Consider the following 21677-nt stretch of genomic DNA (forward strand, 5'->3'; position numbering starts at 1 on the left):
ATGGGCAGTACTGCCCCGCTGTGGACCAAAAGAAACCTTCTTTCCCCAAGTGCCTTGTCATGGATTGTGTCCCTGCAATGGGGAGAGTGACTGACAGACTACCAAAGAAAATTCCTGCCCCTCCCCAGCACCAGTTAACACATATATCCCCCAAGAAGGGCGAGGCCCCATGAACCCTCCCCGCCTGTACAGAGCGTTGATGGCCCTGTATCGTGCAGGCTTCCTTCCTGCCCAGTGTCGAAGCTATTGAGAGTTCAAGAGGGTGACATGTCACACCTGTGTGTGCTGTGTGTGTGTGTGTGTGTGTGTGTGTGTGTGTACCATGCATGTGCCTGGTACTCTTGGAGGTCAGAATGTGTGGGAATCCAGTTGAGAGACCGGCTCCCACATTTTACCCCAGGGCACTCTTGAGGAGTGAGCGATAAGAGATATTAGATAGAAGGATAGAGGGCAGAGAAACAGAAACACAGGATAGCCTCGGGAGGGCCTGGATCAATATCCACCAGCCCCTTCTGTCTCATCCAAAGGGCCTTTTATAGAAATGTCAAGGGTTGGAGCAAAAGACCTCCCCCTAGCACAGCCAAGTGCAGACCCTTCCAATCACCTGGTAACCACATGCGTGGTCAAGCAATCCGCTAATGCAGCTCTGCTGTGTAAAGCAAGCTCAGATCTCACTAGGAAACCTCTGTGGGCCTCCACAAGAAGAAAGCATCAGATCCCCTGGAACTGGAGTTCAAGGTGGTTGTGATCTGCCATGTTTGTGCTAGGAATCAAACCCAGGTCCTCTGGAAGAGCATTCAAGGGATATGTGACCCCTAGAGGATAGTGTTCTACAACATGGAGTTCTTGTCACTGGCCTTACTCAGCATATGCTCTGCAGGCTCATCCATCTTATAGAGTATCACACAGTTTCCTCCTTTTTACAGGCTGAGTAATATTCTACGTGGTGTATCTGCCCCACACCCACCCATCAGTGGACATTTCCATTGCTCCACATTTTTGTGATCAGGACCCACTCTGCTGTTTAACGGTCTGCCTGTGTCTCTCAGAACCAGTTTCCAGTTCTGGATCTATGCCAAGTGGGATCGATGGATTCTTTTAAACTTTCCAAAGTGGTTGCACCATCCTAAAATCCTGCCAATTAGTTATTGAAAAAACTCCAAATTGTAGTGGTTAATTTCAAAATAGGTTTATTTTAAACATCTTAAATTGTACACGTGTTTTCTGTGTCGAGGAACTGCACGTGAGTGAGCGCAATGCCTACCAAAGTGAGGAGAGTGTTGGAGCCCTTACACCCGGAGACTCGGGCAGTTGTGAGCAGTTCAGTGTGGTGCTGGGACCCCAACGCTGCAGGAACAGTGTGTGCACTTACTGCTGAGCCATGTACGCAGCCCCATCAGTCTCTATTTATATGAATAATAGACTTGTAGAGGGAGGAGATGCTAGGCAGAGTCCTCTAGAGGACAGGACTGACAGAACGGACATATATGATGAATGTTCACTACATTAGCTTACATGGTATGAGCTGGGTAGTCCACCAGTGTCCCTCTGCAGGCTGGAGGGGCTGAACACAGCAGCTGCCTGGTCTGTGGAGCTGGACGCCCAGGGTAGTGATTTCATTTTTAGGAAAATGTCTTTTACATCTAAAGAGACAGGAACTTTTGCTGGACCTCACAGCCAAGTTAATAATACATGTGAGGTCACTGAAGACTTGGCCTGATCGCCTGCTGTGTACTCAGCCTGTTTGTTTAACTTGCCATAAAGAGAATGACATCATAGCCAACCTCACTTGCCTTGGATTTCCCATGTAATCAACTTTTACTACCCAAGATAATTCATAGCTTCAATCTTAAATTACATACTCTTCCATGTCCCTGACTCAAAGCACCATGTGTGCATGTGTGCATGTGTGCTTGCATGTATGTGTGTGTGTGTGTGTGTGTGTGTGTGTGTGTGTCTGTGTCTGTGTGTCTGTGTGTGCTGTGTTATGGTGTTCATTTACTGAGAACAACAGGTTGGAAGCAATCTTGTACAACAAATATCTGCCGTAAATATTGAAACTAACATGGCTCTAACAGGTAGCTCATTTTGAAGTACTGTTTTATTTACTGGGTGCTTTGGGGTCAGTGGAAGTCAGCTAGAGTCAGTGACTTAAGCCTTGGTAAAACCCTCTTAAAGGGGCTGGAGTGCTAAGAGCACCTCTGCTCTGGGTTGGATTCCCAGCACCCACATGGCAGATCACAACTGTCTGTACCTCCAGTTCCAGGGGATTCGACGCCCTCTTCCGATCTCCAAGGGCACCAGGCACATACATGTGCATATGTACACACATATAAGCAAAACACTCACACATAGACATAAAGAAAGATTTCAACAACAACAACAACAACAAAATTCTGTTAAAGATTTCCATGAAGTACCTCATTTCTCCTCCATGTGATTCTTTCTGTGGTGTTCAGTAAATACAGAGCAAAGGCCTTTGTCAGGGACTCAGGCAGTAGGGATAGATGAGACATACACATGAGAGACAGAATACAGACAAGCCAGAAGCCACAAAATATAGACAGAAGACACAAGAGAGAAATGGAGAATTCATACTTTGGCTCACTCTTGGTCACAGCCGTTCAAGGGGGTGTGCTGAGTTGTTTTTGTTGTTGTTTTTGTTTGTTTCTGTAATTCGACACTGATGCATTTTGGTGGCCCTGGGTCTTATCTTTAATGCATTTCACCAAGGTACCTCAGTTGGCCCAGTCTTGTGCTAAAGACCCAGAAATTGTTTAGTTGCTGCTCTTCAGTCCACACTTGAAAACTAAAGAAGCTGGAGTCTGATGTCGGCTGCGGAGGGTGGCGGTGGTAGCAGTGGACCATGGGTATTTGCACTCAACAGCAGGAGCCGAAGCCAGCCGGGCAGGACCTTTGACCGCCTGGGCTGTAGCTGGTAGGTGCCGCTTACTCAGGCAGGGGGCTTCCCACTCCGTTAATCCCCACTAGAAATGCCCTCACAGATGTGCCCAGGGGTGTGTTTCTTATTTGATTCCAGATTTTCAGTAATCAAGATTAACCCTCCCAGTAGGCCATGAGTTTCACCTAGATTGAGGTTTGCAGCATGTTCTAGGAGAGAAGGAAGAGTCAGGGAGTCGAGTCTGTTTGTAAAGGAGAGAGTCTTCAGGTACTTGAGTGTCTGTCCTCATTTTATGTTGCTGTGATAAAATACCTTTTAAACAGTGGGGTGGGGGAGAAGGAGAATGGGTTCATTTGGCTGACAATTCCAGGTTGTGGTCTCTTGTGTCAGAGATGTCACAGCGGCAGGAGCTTGACCCAGCTGGTCACATCACACCCACAGCCAAGAGCAGGGAGAAATGAGTGCGTGCACTCCAGTGCTCAACTCACCTTTTCTACTCTTTTCAAATAGATCACTTACTTATTTTTATGTGTATGTATGTGTGCATATCTGAATGTATGCATACCATGTGTATGCAGGAACCTATAGAGACTGTTAAGAGGGCATCAGGTCCTCTGAAAGTGGAGTAACAGACAGTTGTGAGCTGCCATGTGAGTGCTGGGAACAGAACCTGGGTCCTCTGCCAAGAACAGTAAGCACATGTGATTACTGAGACATCTCTCCAGCCCCCTCCATCTTCTCTGCTCTTCCACAGTGGAGAGCCTCCCCTCAGGTAATGGTCCTTCACCGTGTTCTGGGACTTCCCTCATCATTTCACAATCAAGACAGTCCCTCACAGACATGCCCATACAGCAACATGATCTGGGCAATTCCTCATTAAGACTCCCTTCCCCGGTGACTCCATGTTGTTTCAAGTAGACAGAACAAGTCGTCACAATCTCTAAATTGGTTTAGGAGGGGTGAAAGGCAACAGCATGCTTAATGAACAGTCAAGATAGGTTAGAAGTCTTGATTGGGTCAACAGTTGTTGGTATGAAATGTTAAGAACCAGATTCTCTGATAATAGTGATGATCTCAAAATGAAAACAAACAAACAAACAAACAAAAACAAACAAACAAACAAACCAGATTCTCTAGGTGTTTCATCTGTTGGTACAGATTTAGGCTGACTGTTGGGTGGGGATCAGCAGTCAGGGATTTGCATCTGACCCGGTGCTGGTGGGATGCTCTCTCTGGGACTAAAGTTAAAAAGAGGTAGGGCAGAGTTGGGGCATGAGATGAAGACAGCAAAACAGGTCTTAGTGTCATCCGTGAATGAAGGAGAGGGCCAAGAAGTTGGAGAGTGGTGAAACGAGGGAGTTTGAGGGCTGGGAAGATGGCTCATTCTGGAAAGTGCCATCGTGTAAGGATGGCTTCAGGACCCTGCCCCCATGTCAAAAGCCACAGGTGGTCTCATGCATCTGTAAACACAGAGCTGCTGGTAGGCAGAGCCAGATGGATGTTGGGAGCTCTCTGGCCAGCCAGTCTGGTCCATAGATGAGCCTGTGGATGAGAGAGAGGATGGTGAGTTTGGCTGGGATCCAGGGGATGTCTATGAAGCCACTCAGAAGAACCACTCACTCATTTGTACGCGCGCATGGTAAACCCCAGGGTCAGTAAGCAGGGAGAACATGGTGTGAAAGAGTCTGTGGTCTCTTCCAGCTTGTTTTATCAACGGATTTTACATTTGTACACTCTTGTTCAGACATATTGAAGGACACAAAGAGAATGGGTAGCAGGATGACCACGCCTCCAGGAGAGGGGCAGGGACAAGAGACAGAGGATGATGCTTCTTTAGATCCTTCCAGGCATGTCCAACCCACATGGGCTGTGCAGTCCAAGAGAGCTAGGAATGTGGCCCATCACAATATCACAAACGTACCTGAAATAGTATGAGAACTTTGTGTGATTTTTTTCAGTTACTATTCAACTGAGCAGTTCTTGAGTGACAATTTTTTTAACTTATTTTTATTTATTATTGTGTGTATGATGGGGGGGCATGCATGTGCCATGGCATAGATGTGGATATCAGAGAACAACTCTGGGCGGTTGGTTCTTTCCTTCTGCCTTTATGTAGTGTCTTAGTTGAGGTTTTTATGCTGCGATAAAACACCATGACCAAAAGCCACATGAGGAAGAAAGGGCTTATTTCACCTTACAGTTTCAAGTCCGTTATCCATCCTGTGAAGTCAGGGCAGGAACTCAAGGCAGGAACTAGAAGCAGGAGCTGTTGCAGAGGCCATGGTTCATTCTTTCCTTCCTTCCTCCCTCCCTCCCTCCCTCCCTCCCTTCCTTCCTTCATTTTCTAACATGAACCAGTCACCTTTTAGTTTTCAGTCAGGATATGAAGATTCAGCCACAGTTGAATTCTTCGTGGATAGGAGCTGGGCAGGTGTTTATGCTCAGGCATGCTGTGCCCTCCAGACTGACTCCTCTTCACAGTATTTATGTCATGCTAATGTTTGAGTTACTTGTAAGAAATGTAGTTGCTGAAAAGCACGTAGACTGCCAGCATCATGTGAAGGCCTTCGATGCTGCCTTTCCACATGTTGATGTACTTGTTCCATACCTGATGATACCTCTCTGAAAGGCTCCCATGATGCCACTGGGGTGAAATCCTACCTCAATGTTCAGCTTGGAAGCTCTCCAAGTTTATCTTTCATGAGCTTTTCCTTCAGTGGCATGAGCAACACCATCTTGCAGTCCTGGTGTCTGCAGAGCCTAGCCGGGCCCATCCTGTTTTCTTATGGCTCCTAGAAGTGCCAGCCCAGAGGTGAGACCACCCGTAGTGAACTGGGCTCTCCCACATCAGTTATCAATCAATCAAGAAAATGCCCCACAGGCCAGTTTGGTGTGGACATATTCTCAATTGAGATTCCCTTTCCCCAAATGATTGTGGTTTGTGTTAAGTTGACATAAAACCATCTAGCACATGTGAGTTCTGGGGATTAAACTCAGAACTTCAGGCTTGCAAACAAGTGCTTTTAACCACTGGGCCATCTCATGGACCCCTAAGAAACAAGTTACCCAATGTTGCCCAGAAAAGCCTTCATTATCAACTTGACATCTAGAATCATCAGAGAGGAGAAGCGTCAGCTGAGGAATCGCCTAGGTCAGGTTGGCCTGTGGGCATGTCCGTGGGGGATTGTCTTGATTGTTAATTGATGTTGGAGGGCCCAGATCGCTGCTGCTGGCACCAGTCATCAGGCTGGGGGTCCTGTATAAAAAGGCTAGGTAACCATGAGCAAGTAAGCAAGCCAGAACATGAGCTAGCCATCAGGGTTCCCCCATAGTTGCTGCCTTGAGTTCTTGCCTTGGCATCCCTCAGGAATGGGCTATGAGCTGGACATGTAAGTCAAATAAACCCTTTGAGAGTTTTGCCACAGTAACAGAAAGGAAGCTAGAACAGTAGTACCCTGTAAGTTCCTATGATAGGCAAAGAGGCAAGAGACTCGGGGTGGAGCTCAGCCTTAGAGCAGTTGCTTACTATGCCTTATGCCCTGGGTACTATCCCCAGCGTCAAAAGCAAACAAACAAGCAACATCAAAGTGCAAGCGATTTGTAAATGAGAGAAGGCTATCAAGGGAGGCCGGGATGTGCTGATGGCGAAGGCTATTGGGGAGGGATGGGTACACCATGTGAGACTTGGCAAGGCTCAACGACACGGGGAATTTCACGCCTGTCTTAGCCGTTCTCAGCCCTGTGCACCTTGTAAGGCCACAGGAAGGCCAGCTTCTTGCGGCTGTCAGCTGCCAGGGCCACTGGGATGCTTGCCACAGAAGGCACAGCCTGGCACTCTTTGGGAAGCCTCTGACATTTTCCATAGGATAGCTGCACAGGTGGAGCCCCACACAGGCTCCCCAGGCCCAGCTGTCTCCCCGGGGCCATCCGGCAGCTCCTTCAGAGTGAGAGGTGGCAGCAGATGGGGACCACTGCTCACTTCTACAGGCTTCCCTTCCACAACTGAATCAGCCACACAGCCCGAAGACACTGCTCTCCAGTTCCAAACGGATGTGTAGATAGCAGGATGCTCGGTGGTATGTCTGAAAATGAAGCCGAGTGTTCTGAAATGAATGGGTGTTCTTCGAGGTTCAGAGATGCTCCGTGTGGGCTCCAAGTGAAATAAACGGGGCATGCCGGTTCACACCCAGGGAAACAACGCTGCTCTCTTTTTCAATTTGCTGAGCAAATGACTTGGCTTAAGAACCCCCAGTTAACAGGATGGCTCCAATGGTGCCTGCCCTTTTGATGCCTGGCATCAGCTAGCCTGTGTGTGAAGTTTGGGAACAGCTCCAAAAACTAAAAAAAAAGAAAAGTAGCTGACGCCAGGCCAGCGAGATGGCTCAGCAGGTAAAGGTGCTTGTCGCCAATCCTGCTGGCCCAGAGTTCCATCCCTGGGACCCGTGTGGTGGGAGGAGGGAACTGACTCCTGAAAGTTGTCCTCTGGCTGCCACGGGAGTGCGGTTTAATGTGCCACCCACCCCAAATAAATGAGTCAATGTAAGAACTGTTTTGTAAAGAAAGGTAACCGATTCACCAGAGAGGTGAGAGATCGGCGGGCGGGCGGTTTGCTTCTGGCTCTGGAGCCCAGCCGCCTGCGAATTTCCATCCTTGCAGCTTCCCGGCTCCCAGCAGGGTGTTTGATCTGGCCCTAAATCAGAAGGTCCCGGGAAGTGAATCCCAGGTTTCTGGTGCTCTTCACATCACAGCCGCCTTGAACGTGTTTTCTGTCAACAGCAGAAGCGGCCCTAGAATAGCATGAATAACTTCCCAGATGCCCTCCACTGCTGGGCTGTGGGGCAGGAGGAGCCTGTTAGGATAGCCTGAGCTCCCTTGACTTGAAGAGTGGGTTCTGTCTTGCTGAAGGAAGAAGGGGATGGCCTCTGCTGTCAAAAGCCTTTCAGAGTCAAAGGAAAACCTTGCCAGGACAGGCATGAGGCTTAAGAATGTGGTACCAAGTGCTGTGTGTGTGTGTGTGTGTGTGTGTGTGTGTGTGTGTGTGTGTGTGTGTTTTAGAGAAAGTGGTATGTAGTCTTGCCCCCTGTTAGCATTAAAATGTCACCCCCAAGAATATATGAAATAAGGCATGATAGGTAGCGTCTGCAATCCCAGCACTCAGGAGGTAGAGGCAGGAAGATCAGAAGTTTGAGTTATCCTTGGCTACGTAGTGAGCTGGAGGGCAGCCTGGGTTATTAGAGATCCCGCCTCAAACAACAACCAACCAAACAAAACTAAGTTTGGGGAGAAAGTTGCCTCCAGCTTTAAACGAAGATTAAAAGCCTCTCCCTTTTTGTGCCTTTCTTGGTCAGGGGAGGTGATGTGTTTCTCTCTCCCTGTGGGTTTTTTGTTATAGAGGGCTTTTTGGCTTGGATGATAGCATCTCCCAACATTTATTCTTCAGCATCTTTAGCCAAGAAACACATTTGCTTCTTTTATTTTTACTTTTTGAGACAGGCTCATGTAGCCCAGGCTAGCCCCAAACTCACTGTGTAGTTGACCTCGAACTCCTGACCCTCCTCCCGTCTTCCGAAGTGCTGGGGTTACAAAGTGTGTCACAATATCCAGTTCATGCAGTGGTGGGGATTGAACCCATAAATTCAGTGTGTTAGTTACCCCTTCATTGCTGTGATAAAACACATGGCTAAGGCAATATAAAAGAAAGGGGTTAACTTGGATTGTGGTTCTAGAGGGCTAGAAATTATGATGGCAAAGTGAAGGCCAAGTGGCAGGCGGCTGGAGCAGCAGCTGGGAGCTCACTTCTTTATCCACAAGCAGGAGGCAGAGAGTGCAATGGGCATGGCACTTGGCCTGTTTTGTTTTGTTTGTTTGTTTGAGACAGGGTTTCTCTGTGTAGCTTTGGAGCCTTTCCTGGAACTCACTCTGTAGCCCAGGCTGTCCTCGAACTCACCGAGATCTGCCTGCCTCTGCCTCTCGATTACTGGGACTAAAGGCGTGCCCCACCACTGCCCAGAACAGGCACTTGGCTTTTGAAACCTCAAAGCCCACCCTAAGAAACACACCTCCTCCAACAAGGCCACACCTACTAATCCTTCCCAAACATTTCCACCAACTGGGACCATGCATTTAAACACAGAAGTCTGTGGTAGCCATTCTCATTCAAACCACACCACACTCGTATGTGCTGGACAGACACTCTACCACTGAGCCTAGCCCCAAGAGGTTCTTCTTCTAACAGTAGACTCTTGTGTACTCAACTCTGACTTGACTGTCTGTGCCAAGCATTTTTTTTTAAGACACCTGGAAGGAATGAGACCAGCCAGCTCCATTCCTATGGACCCAAAAGGAGAAGGTAGCCAGTGCAGGGGTAAGGAGAACTGGGAAACAGCACTCCCAGGTGGGTTGTGGGGAGGGTGTCTGTGAAGCTGGGGGTCAAGGGCAGCCACTTCTTAGAGATGATACTTAACCTGATACTGAGGTTGGCTAGAAAAAGCCTGTATGGACATACTGCATTCCTAGACAGAGAGTTAGCCATGGGATGCTTAAGGAGGGACCAGCTGGCTGCATTTCAGAGTCAGAGAAATAAGTTCCCAAGGCTTGACCTAAGCAGTGAGGAGCCCCACAGCTGGGGCCTCATGAGCCTCAGGAGGAAATGGTGATTATAAGAGAACTGGGAAGCCATGGGCGAGTTATTAAGCCTTGGGGTGAAGTGCCCTGGTTATAATTAATGTTGTGAGCTCAGCTGGCTTGCTCTCCAAGAACCCTAACATGATTGTGAATGCGGGAGGCTCTGTATTGTTTCTTAAAAGGGAAAAAAGAATACATTTTCGTTCATGTCTCCAATTACTGTTGTGGTGCATATGGGAAAAATAACCTCCTTTAAATGAATACAGATTTTAGAGTATCCCCTCACCCATGGCTACCCTCATCCCATCCTTCCACCCTCCTCTGTGAATGGCAATCACCAGGAGCATTTGATGCAACATGCTTCCAACACTTTTCCTTTGCAAGTCAAACAGAACAGAGAGATATATGCTGTTTGCACACAGGTGTAGCTAGGTGTGAGAATGAAAATTAGGCCTTTCTCTACATAAGCCCTGTAAACTGGCCTTTCTCCCAACTCAAAGCCAAGAACACTTTCCAAGTCTCTTTCTTGGATTCCCATGCTGTTCTTCCTAGTGGCGTCAGAGTTTGGCTATCGGCACTATTTAACAGTCTATCAGGAGGTCTGAATTGCTTCAGCTTTTGTTATTTTAAGCAGTGACACTTCTTATTGCTAGAGTATTAATCCTGGTTCTGAGCTGTAGGACTTATTTTTCTTTAACAAGAGACAAGGGCTGCAGAGACAGCTCAGTTGGTAAGTTGCCTGCCACACAGACACCAGGCCCTGAATTCTAGCCTGAAAGCCTGCTTTGAAAAAGCTGCCAGGCGGTGGTGTGTCCTTGTAATCCCAGCACTGGGGAGGTGGCTAGAGACAGATCCCTGGGCCTCTCTGGCTAGCTAACCTATCTGGTAAGTTCAGGTCAGTGAGAACCTTGTCTCAGAAAAGCTAAAATTAAACCAAGTGAGGCCTGGGGGGGGGGGGGGGAGGTGTTGCCCAGTGGTTAGAACAAATGCTGGCCTTTAGAGGCCCCAAATTCCATTCCCAGCGCCCACGTTGGGCAGCTCACAAGGTATTCTTGTGTAACTCCTGCCCCAGGGGATTCTACACCCTCTTCTGGCCTCCACAGGCACATTACACTCACATGCACAGTCCCACACACGGACACATATACGTGTAATTAAAATATAAAATCTTAAAACAACCAAACAACAAAACAGTTAAGGTATATGGTGCCTGAGGAAGGACACCCGAATTGCCCTGTAGCTTCCACATACACCCACACGCACACACATGAACACACACACACAGACTGTTATGCCATGAGTTTTAAAGTCCTTTAGTGTGTCCTAGCCCAGACTGCATTTTGGGTAAGAGGGAAAGCCGTTTGGGCCACAGTGTGAAATAGACCTGAGACCTGTCAGTCCCCAGGCATGGTGGGTGGTTATTCACCACCGGTCTGTCATCTTGATTGTTCGTGGAGTGGTTGTGGGGACTAGAAATGCTGCCAGCCCCCCAAATGCACACAGGAACGAGGAGCATATGTAGGAAATGCTAAGCTCACCTATTTTATATGCACGTGCAGCCTGGCCCAGTCCCCAGGCGCGCCTGGCTGTGTGGGCACAGCTGCAGGGAGGGTTTGGTGGCTTTGCTTAATGTCATGAGTAACTAAAGCAAGGGACAGGGCTCACAAACAAAAGGCTACCCGAAGCCAGGCTTGCTTGGCTCACCATGAACCAGCCATTCCGCCTTTACAGAGAGGTGATCGTCTGCCGCGTGGTGAGCACGGTCAGCATCAAGCACACACTTCTCTGTTACGGAATTGACATTTGCAAATATCACATCCTATTAAAGCAAAGGAGGGTTGCGGGGGAGACTGGGCTGATGAAAGCTTTTGGGAGAAAAAGAAAGGACTCAGAGTCTGTGTTGTCTTTGCCCTGAAACAGTCCATCACGACTGGGCTGGCAGAAGGGCTCATGGGGAACCTCGCAGCTTTTGAGGCTTGTCATGTGCTGTCTGGAAGCAGATTTTGGGGAGTAGTCTCTTTGTTCATGGTACACCCCACTGTAACAGCAGGGGCTAGAGTTAGCCAAGATGAACATTTTCTACTTGCAGACTCTCAAGCATAGAAGGACAGGGCTTTGGGCATGTCAGGGACACAGATCATGATTATTTGGTTTTTAAATGTTTATTTACGTGTACAGGTGTGTATATGCCAACATGTATGTGGATGCCTTTGGAGGCTAGCAAAGGGTGTCAGACCCTCTTTAGCTGGAGTTACAGGCAGGTGTGGGCTGCCTGACCTAGGTGCTGGGAACTGAACCCCTGTTCTCTTGAAGACTAGCAAGTGCTCTTCACCGCTGAGCCATTTCTCCAGCCCCAAGAACACATGAGCAGCTGAACCTTGCTATGAAGCCAGCCAAGTTCATCCTACTTTCTTACCCAACCTCTGTGTACTACCTCCTTCTGAGCTCTTCCAGATGAGCTAGGGAGTTAGAACATCTTACACATTTTAAATGGCATTTAGTCAAATTAATTGGCAGGATTTCATGCAGCTCAGGCTGGCCAGGATGACCTTTACCTTTTGAGTGCTGGGATGACAGGTGTGCAGTTCCTACCGCACCTGGTGTGGAGTGTAGGTGGTGCTGGGGATGGACCCAGGACTTGACACGTGTGAGGTAAGCACTCTGCCAGCTGAGCTACATCCCAAGGCTCCTCAAAGGGCACTATTTTGTGGCAAAGTAGGATGACTGCGAATCCCCTCACTCCCTTCTATACATCACAACCACACTGTGATAGAAGCTCACAGTAAAAAGTGTTCACTAAAGCTCAGAATAGTAAGAACATCATTGAGGAAATGTGGAAAGATGGGTGAATGCTCTCTTCTTGGATTCTGTGTTTTATGACACTGGACCGGTCCGTTTCAAAGGAAGCAGGCTGGAGAGAGAGCTCAGTCGTTAAGGGTGCTTGTTGCTATTCCAAAGGACCCGAGTTCAGTTTGCAGCATCCATATTGTGCAAATCACAACTGCCTTTAACGCCAGCTGCAGGGGATCCAATGCCTTCTTCAGGCCCCCAAAGGCACTGCACTTGTGTATACAAACCCACACAAAGCTGTGTGTGTGTGTGTGTGTGTGTGTGTGTGTGTGTGTGTGTGTGTGTGTGTTTTAAAAAACCGTGAAAGGACATGTATGCTACGTGCATTTGTGTGTGCTCATGCTTGTGTCTTGGGGAAATTTATTGTGGAAGAAAGTAAATTTGCACATTAGCGACTTTCCAGACATAATTACTTTGATTTATTCTCCTCCCAACCCTGGAGGGAAGGCCAGGTTATTAGATTTAGTTCTACAGAAGGCATCTGTTAGTGAGTTAATGAAAAAGCCTGAAAGGCGTTATTCAGGCTTTTTTCTTCTACAGTATACGAATGGTTTGGGTAGGTTGATTGAAGGAGGCCTTTTTTTAATTCCTCTGAGAGCCGTTGGATTCTGGGAGGGCAATCATGAGGTGGGTTTTTGTTTGTTTGGTTTGTTTGTTATTTATTTGTCTGTCAGCTGCCTAAATTTGAGAGTATCCACAATGGAAGATGGGTGACAGCTGGGGAAACTGAGGCATTCCAAGTCTGAGCTGCAAGGGCGGGCGATAGCTGGGGGAGAGGCAGGTGGTGATCTGAGACTTCAATGGCGTATCCATTACTTTTCTTGTTAGCATGACAAAATGCTGACCAGCAGCTTAAGGATGGAGGTGTTGACTTTGGCTCAGAGTTAGACCCTGCAGTCAGCCAGTCAGGGCAGGGAAGTCACGGTGGCAGTTGAGGCAGCTGGCCACATTGCCCTCCCTCCCAAGTCAGGGGAAAGAGGAAGACAAGCACTGGTGGTCACTTCTCCTTCATCTTCAGCTCAGACCCCAGCACATGGAATGACGTCGCCCATCTCAGTCTGTCTGGTCTAGACACATCTGCACAGACATTCCCAAACCCTTGTCTTCTAGGTGATTCTAGACTGTGGGAAGCTGACAATCAGTGTTACCTACCACAAATGGGGACATGGATTCCTCAGGGTTCTTGGGAAGGCCTGGACTGGCTGCCATGTTAAAAGTGGCCTTGGTGACCACCCAGTGTCACTTACACAACTGCATTTCTATCAGAGTCTTGGGTAACAACCCAGCAGTGCCCACTTGAGTGCAAGTAACTTTCCTTTTTATAGTTCTCCGAAAACCATTTGTGTAAGTATATCTACATATCATGGGATTTCCTAGTTTTCCAATTCGTGTGTGTTCACTTACAAAGTGAAGCACACCACAAAGATTACTCTTTATCCTGCCACCCAGAGAAAATGATGAAGGTGGATTTTTTTTCTTTCCATCTCTTTTATACACGCCCAGGTTCATACGCTACCAAACTGGGTCCATGCTGTGTGTCTGTTGTACATCCTGCCTCTATCTCCATGGACTTTTCTAGAATGAGGATTCTTTGTGATTTAAAAACTCTTGATGGACTCTAAGTGGCCACGAATGTTGTGTCTTCTGGATGCAGCATCTCCTCTTTCAGGTAACACTGTGTGGGCCGATGACAGAGCTCAGTTGGTAGAGCGCTTGCTTATAAGCACCAAGCCCTGGGTCAGTCCCCAGTATCACATAAACAGGCCCCTGATCCCAGCATGTAGGAGGTTAACAGAGGAAAATCAGTTCATCTTTGATTACGTAGTGAGTTTCAGACCAACGTAGATGTGATGGTTTGAAAGAAAATGGCCCCCAAAGGGAGTGGCACTATTAGGCGATGTGGCCTTGTTGGAGGAAGTGTGTCACTGTGGGGGTGGGCTTTGAGGTATCTTTTGTTCAAGCTTCCCTCAGTGTGACTTCCTTGAAGTCATGATGATAATGAACTGAACCTCTGAAACTGTAAGTGAGCCACCCCAAGTAAATGTGTGTGTTTTTTTTTTTTTTAAGAGTTGCCATGGTCATTGTGTCTCTTCACAGCAATGAAAACCCTAACTAAGACAATAGGCTACATCAGACCCTGTCTCAAAACCAAACCAAACCAAAACTATATGTGGGTTTTTTCCTGTTACACAGCATGTGTGTTTTTCCTGTTACACACACGTGTATTTTTCCTGTTACACAGCATGTGTGTATTTTCTGTTACACAGTATCTGAGATTCTCGCACAACCTTGCATCTATCCATCTATTTTCTCAGAAACAAAATTCCTTTAAATGGGCTCTCTGATCAGAATTATTTTATGTATCACTAAACTATCCTCTGAGGAGATTATGGCCAACATCAAGTATTTCACCTAAAGAGGCAAAATGTTATTAAAACTAAAATGGCTTTTAAAGAAGTAACCCCAGAGACCTCAGCCCAAATTGATTGCTTGACTAATGAAGATTTTCTGCAGTTTATCGAACCAGAGTTTAGTTCACCTAACCGCACGGTCATACTCCCTTCCTTGTTGACATGTTCTGATGGGGCTGGAATGCTGTGATGGCTCACTGGGTAAGAGGACTTATGGGTAAGCATGAGGACCCAAGTTTGAATCTCAGCATCCCTGTGAAAACCTGGGCATGGCCATGTGTCCCTAGAACACCAACATTGGGAGGTAGAGAAGCTGAAATAAAACAGCAAGATTCTGGTTCAGTGAGAGACTCTTCTTCAAGGCAGAGAGTAATAGAGGAAGACATCCCATGTTCTATTCTGCCCTCCACATGTGAGTGCACAAACTTGCACATGTGCGCATTCATGTGAATGTATCCTCCCTTCACACACACACATGCACACACACATACACACACACATATACACATACACACACACACACACACACACACACACACACACACGAGAGACTTGTCAAATGCATTAACATAAAAACAGAGCACTCTAGGCAATGTCTTGACTTACTGGGTTGGAGGAGCCGTGGAAAAAGACAATGAAATTCTACCAACCCCATTTGTTCATGGTGAAGCTGGGTGAGATTTTCCTCATTCTGAATATGTGTAATGTGAAGAGTAGCCGTCCAAACCGTCTGAAGCAAGCCTTTTCACAGAGTCTCATCTCCATGGTCTACTCAGAAATCTCAAGATGTATTGCTAGAATATTTCCTGCTCTTTCAGGCAGCTGGTGTTCTTTACACTAACTTGGATGATGGTTCAGTGTTTGGCAAGATGTCCTTGGGATCCAGCTACTGTTAAAGTGGCAGGTGCTTCAGTTCAGCGTTCTTACAGCATGTGAGTGTGTGAGTGTGTGTGTGTGTATGTGTGTACACGTGTGCATATGTGTGTGTGTTCTATGTTGCTATGAAAAAATAGCTGACAAAAAGCAACTGAGGAGAGAAAGGGTTTATTTTAACTCGTAATTCCGGGTGACAGCCCACCATTGTAAGGAAGTCACAAGGGCAGGAGCTTGAAGCAGCTGTTGACCTCACATCCACAGTCAAAAGCGGAGAGAAAACTACAAAACAACAACAATAACCCCAAGAAAACAGCGAAACAAATTCCAGAAACTTGGAAATGGCCTGCCCCCCACTGTCTGTCAGCCCTGAATTATTTCAAATCTGAGCACCATGTCCCAGCCTTTTCCTGTTAAGGACAGCTTTGGGTGTGTGACCTTTTAACAAGCTTGTGGCTAATTCCCTAATTGATGTTTGGTGACGTTCACACACACTTGCCCCGCCTCCTCACCCAGCGACAAGCCATTAAATCAGCGATGGTTGTAAATGGCATATCTCTTTCATGGTTTTGAATCCGGAGGCGCCTCCCCCCCACACACACAAAGCGTGTTAATGGTTAATAAAAGCCCTGTGTACACAGGCAGCAGTCTTAAACACAAGACCCTCATTCTATCATGCGCTTAACTACCTTCAGCTTTAATAGGGCAGATTGAATGTGGAGCTGTGATTACCCACTGCCTCATTAAACAAGCACTGTGAGGGGCGGGGTCAGCCCTCCCCATCTGTCAGAAGGCCAGCAGGCTGGTACTTAGGGAGGGCACAGGCCTGCCTGTGGGGCTGCTGTAAGACATCCATCCGCACTTCCCATTCTTCCAGCATGCATGGGATTTGATCTTTTCCCTCTTGTTTGAGAAAAGCAAACAGCATAGTAATTCAGAAGCAGTGGGCAGACAGATTAGAGCAAAATGGGGCAGCTGAGATGAGCCTTGGATGAACTGATAGAATAATTATGGGGGAGTTATAAGAGCCTTCCTTCGCTTTTTATTGCACCCGGAATCATTTGGCTCCTGGGGCTGGCGGGGTGTCTCTACAAGGCTGTGCATTTTGTTGGCAAAACCAAGGATGAAGGGCAGTGAGTGTCAGATCTGTGACCCCAACACAACACAGGCACAGTGGACTCCACGCACGTGCCCTGGTTGTGACATTTTGTGTAGGGGTAAATGTCCTTCCATGCACACACACACACAAGGTCTGTAAGTATTGGAAACTTAGCTAATGTTAGCACCCAAAGTACTTATAATAATCGTTCTTATCGCTGTCAATTGCTTCTTATTATGACCATTTTTATTATTTTCAACTAACTGGTAGAGTTTCTTCTTTTAGGAGTTACCCAGGAACAGATAAAGGGGAGTGGGTTCTCTCTGAAGACTAAAGTGCTGAGTCTTCTTTAGTGTCTCTGTGTGCATGCAGCTATGTATAAAGAAGCCCGAGGTCAGCTCAGGTGTGGATCCTCAGGAGCTGTCCACCTTTGCTTTTGCATCAGGGTCTCTCACTGGCCTGAAGCTCACTGACTTGGCTTGGCTAGGCTAGCTGGACAGCAAGCCCCAGGATCCTCGGGTCTCCCTCTTCCCAGTGCTGGGATTTCAAGCAGGTAGTGCCACACCTGGCTTTTTAATATGGGTTCTGAGGCTCGACCTCGGATCTTTCTCATACTTGAAACGCAAGCACTCTGTGAGCCGAGCCATCGCCTAGCTTATCACTGACTTTTAAAATCTGTATCATCAGATCCTGAGCTGAAAAACCTCTGTATGGGAATTCACTTATCACAGTCAAATAGCTGACCTCAGCCCACAGATGACGGAACTGGGCAAAGAGGAGTTACACAGCTTTCCTGAGGCCAAGTGATTGGAAAACTCAGGTGCTGGACTTAGGCCTGGCACTCTGTTTCCTGAGCCTGGGCTCTCAGTGGCTCCCTCCTGCTTTTACAGCAAGAAAGCGGCTCACTGGAGCTTAAGATTCCTTCATGCTTAGAAATTACATCACTGTGATAGACTCCATTGAAATTAGGGGGAGGATTCCCCCTAATAGAGACACCTACATCTTTAATTAAAACTTTAACACCTGAAAATATAGAAAAATATAATTCTATATTTGCAAACATAAGGACTCTATGACTATAACACATATAAATTATGTGTGTGTGTGCATGTGCGTGTGCGTGTGTGTGTGTGTGTGTGTGTGTGTGTATGTGTATGTATGCAGGGCTATGTACACATGAGTGCTGTTAGCAACAGAGGCCAGAAGAGGGCACTGAGTCCCCTGGAACTAGAATTACAGGTGGTTATGAGCTGCGTGACATGGATGCTGGGAATGGAAGACTCATTCTTAACCACTGAGGCATCTCTCCTGCCCACATTTTCTTTTTTGGAGACATGGTCTCTCAGTGGCCTGGAGCTCATGATTCAGCTAGGATGGCTGGCTAGTGAGCCCCAGGGATCCCAGTGCTACCTCCTCCATGCTAGGGTCACAGGTGTGAGCCTCCGTACCTGGCTTTTCTGTGGGTGCTAGGTCTTGAACTCATGTCCTCATGCTTGAGTGGCACACATCTCACTGATTGAGCCGTCTCCCCAGCCCCAGAACTGCATTTTTAAGGGGAGCCTTAGCATGTGACTCTAATCATGTATTTCAATGTAACTTTAAGTTCCAGAACTTTTAGGAAGTAGCCCCACGAGGTGAAGGTTTTTGTATTAATTATGAACACACTTTTCTCCAGGTTATAATGTTGTGAAGCTCCAGTGTATCGGTATTCCAAGTAACTTAAAATAACTCTGCATAGACATCCAGCGTCCCGTGAAGGAGGGAGGATACCTCAGTTGGTAAAGTGCTTGTCTTGCAGACATAGGACCTGAGTTCAATCTCTAGAACATAAAAAGCATGTCGTGATAGTGAGTGTTTGTAATCCCAGCACTGAGGAGGCAGGGACAAAGGGCGTTCCTGGGCCTCTCGGGACCCAGTCTAGCCTACTTGGTCATCTCCAGGCTAGTGAGAGACCCTGTATAAAAATCAACAGGATAATGTTTGAGGCTCCTCTGACCTCTACACACACACACACACACACACACACACACACACACACACACACACACCCCAAACCAGCTTCCCAATTTAAGGAATGCATAACATTTCTTCTTTTTGTTTGTTTGTTTGTTTGTTTGTTTTTGTTTTTTGACACAGGGATTCTCAAAAAAAAAAAAAAAAAAAAAAAAAAAAAAAGCTTTGCACCTTTCCTGGAACTCACTTTGTAGACCAGGCCTCAAACTCACAGAGATCCACCTGCCTCTGCCTCCTGAGTGCAGGATTAAAGATGTGTGCCACCACTGCCCAGCACAATGTTTTTTCTTAAACGTTCTGATTATCTGTTTCTTTCCTGTCCTGCTGAGAACTACCAGCTCTTCTTGAAGAGTAGAGTATGTAGGTTACAGAGAAGGTACAGAAATAAACAAGAGCTGGCCACGGGCCCGGGGCACCTGACCCCCAGCCAAGAGCTCTCTTGTCAATTATGTGGAAGAGACCCTACAGTTTGTGGATGGCTTATTGCGAAACTCATGTTTTCCCTAGCTTGCCAGTGAGTAAATAATACCTACTGTTCAGTTCTTGCATTTTGGTTGTACAAACAAATCTGTACCTCAAACCTGTTGACTTAAAATAAAAACTGTTAATGAGCCAGAAATCCCATTGCCACATCCAGACTAGAATTTCAGCTTCGGGATTTTTGAGAGTGACGTCAACGCCGCTCATTTTTAGCAGGAGGGAAGCCATGGTTTGCTATGCAACCTCAGTGTGAATGACACAGATCAATCTGGAACCCAGGGCTCTTGATTCTTGCCCAGCTTACTGTCTTTAGCAATACTGCAGCTCATGTTAGAAAAAAATGTGTGCACAACTCTGCCTGGAAGAATTGTGGGTGTGTGTGTGGGGGGGAGGTGGGTGGGTCTGGGGTGATGGGTCAGTTGGTCAAGCATTTGCCTTGCAGACACAAACAAAGTGAGTTTTATCCTCAGAACCCACATGAGAAGCCAGGCAAGGTGACCCCAGTACTGGAGGGACACACAGCAGCTGGCCTTTCAGTTGATTCTCCATCCAGTCAGGCTAACAGCGAAGACTAACCACCACGGACAGATTTACCACAATACTGGAAGCAAAGTGTTCTCTTTCTAGTTCCCATTTTTTCCCACAGGGAAACTGAGTCCTGTAAAGGTTGAACAGGGCTCTCTCTAGCCACAGGTCCTGAGGCTATGATCTGCTTAACCATTGGTTGAAAATACCCGGAAGGACGTGTTCAAATTAACCTCATACAGACCTTTTCCTGTCAGCGTTGCCTAAGCCATGCAGCACAACCATTTACCCAGCATCGATGGTCTTAGGTGTCACAGGGAGGTGTGGTTTATGGGCTGGAGAGGTGGCTCAGTGGTTAAGGATGTGTGCTGCACCTGGGCAGTTCCCAATACCCACATCAAGTGCTCCGCACCGCCTTTGACTCCAGCATCAGGAGAGATCTGATGCCGTCTTCTGGCCTCTGCAAACACGAGGACTTGGGGTTGATCTCTCTCAGGACCAATGTAAATAAAAAGTGTGTGGTGGCATGCATGTGAATCCCGGGGGAGGAGGAGGAGACAAGTGGATCACGTGGACTCAGGGGCCAGCTGGACCACTAGACAAATCAGTGAACTCCAGGTTCAGTGAGAGATCTTGTCTCAAAAATTAAAGATGAGAATTATTGAGGAAGACACTGAGATCAAACTCTGGTTTTACACGCAAATGGATACCTGTACATGCATGCATACAAACATGTTATCAAATGCAATGTTTTGAAGTTTAGAAGTGTGAGTGAGCAGCGTTTCACATATCACTGGGATGTTTAAAGACAAACGCTAAGGGGAGGAGCCAGTTGAGTGTGGTGGTTCTTGCCTGTCATGCCAACACTCAGGAGGTTGAGGCAGGTGGGTTGCCTTAAGTTTAAGGCTAGCCTGGACTACACTGTGAGTTCCAGGCCAGCCTGGGTTACAGTGTGAGGCTTTATACCAAACAAACAAATAAACCAAAACAAAAGTACTATACGAACAGAAGGTATTTCTAGAATTTTCTTTCCTATAGAGCAATAGAAGGTCATGAAGCTGATCCTCACAGCATTATTACTCAATAGTATATTTCTTTCCAGAAATTTCTCCCTGAATTTAGATTTTTTTGCATATTTCTTATCTATCATCTGTCTGTCTGCCTAGTTATAAATATGTACAATTTTATGGCCTACTGTTTTGTTTGGTCTTTCGAGGCAGAGTTTTGTTATGTTGCCCAGGCTGACCTTTGAACTCAAATCTTGCTTCATCCTCCCAAGTATATGATATAATAATATTTTATCATTTAGATTCTGTTTTGTTATCTATGGACACAAACCTTTTATTTGTATCTTTTTATTGATCTTATTTTATGATAACTGGATACATATTCACAATGTTTAATGATTGATTCCGGGTCACAGTCAATTTGTGCAAATCATTTTTATGCATTGGAATGAGACACTCTCCTAGTTATTTGAGATGTGGAATACCTGAAGCGATGGTTCTGTAGCCCAGAAGTCATCTCTGTGTTCTGAATCCCCTTGTCTGAGTTCTTCACATTCCCTCTCGCTCCCCCCCCACCCCCGCCATCTCTCTGGTGACCAAAACTCCACTCTGTTCTGTCAGATCAGCTTCAAAACAAACACAAATTGAATCACCCAACGCACTGATGGAACTTGGTCACTTAAACTCCCCTTTCGTGGAACACTGAAAGTCCTCATGTCTAGATCTAAGGAAGGGTTCTGTGAACACTCTTCTGTAAGAAGCTTTTTCTTTAGGGGCAGACTCCCAGAGGTGCCTCAAAGCAAACAAATGACTTAAGCCAATTACTTTAACTGCTATAATCAAGGAGCTTGGAAACATTGGAAAAAGGGTTACTTCAGTGATGCTGGAGGGTG

The 21677-nt window shown here is 46.8% G+C and overlaps 1 protein-coding gene and 1 pseudogene across 1 annotated transcript in view; one reads left to right on the forward strand and one right to left on the reverse strand.

Annotated features, from left to right (window-relative positions):
- Nucleotides 1-21677, forward strand: part of Tmem163 (transmembrane protein 163) — a 179809-nt gene that overhangs the window by 119576 nt on the left and 38556 nt on the right. The gene's annotated exons all lie outside the window — the stretch shown is intronic.
- On the reverse strand, nt 5397-5637 carry LOC131925263 (ATP synthase subunit f, mitochondrial-like; annotated as a pseudogene).

The sequence above is a fragment of the Peromyscus eremicus genome, chromosome 15, assembly GCF_949786415.1.
Source record: "Peromyscus eremicus chromosome 15, PerEre_H2_v1, whole genome shotgun sequence".
NCBI lineage: Eukaryota > Metazoa > Chordata > Mammalia > Rodentia > Cricetidae > Peromyscus > Peromyscus eremicus.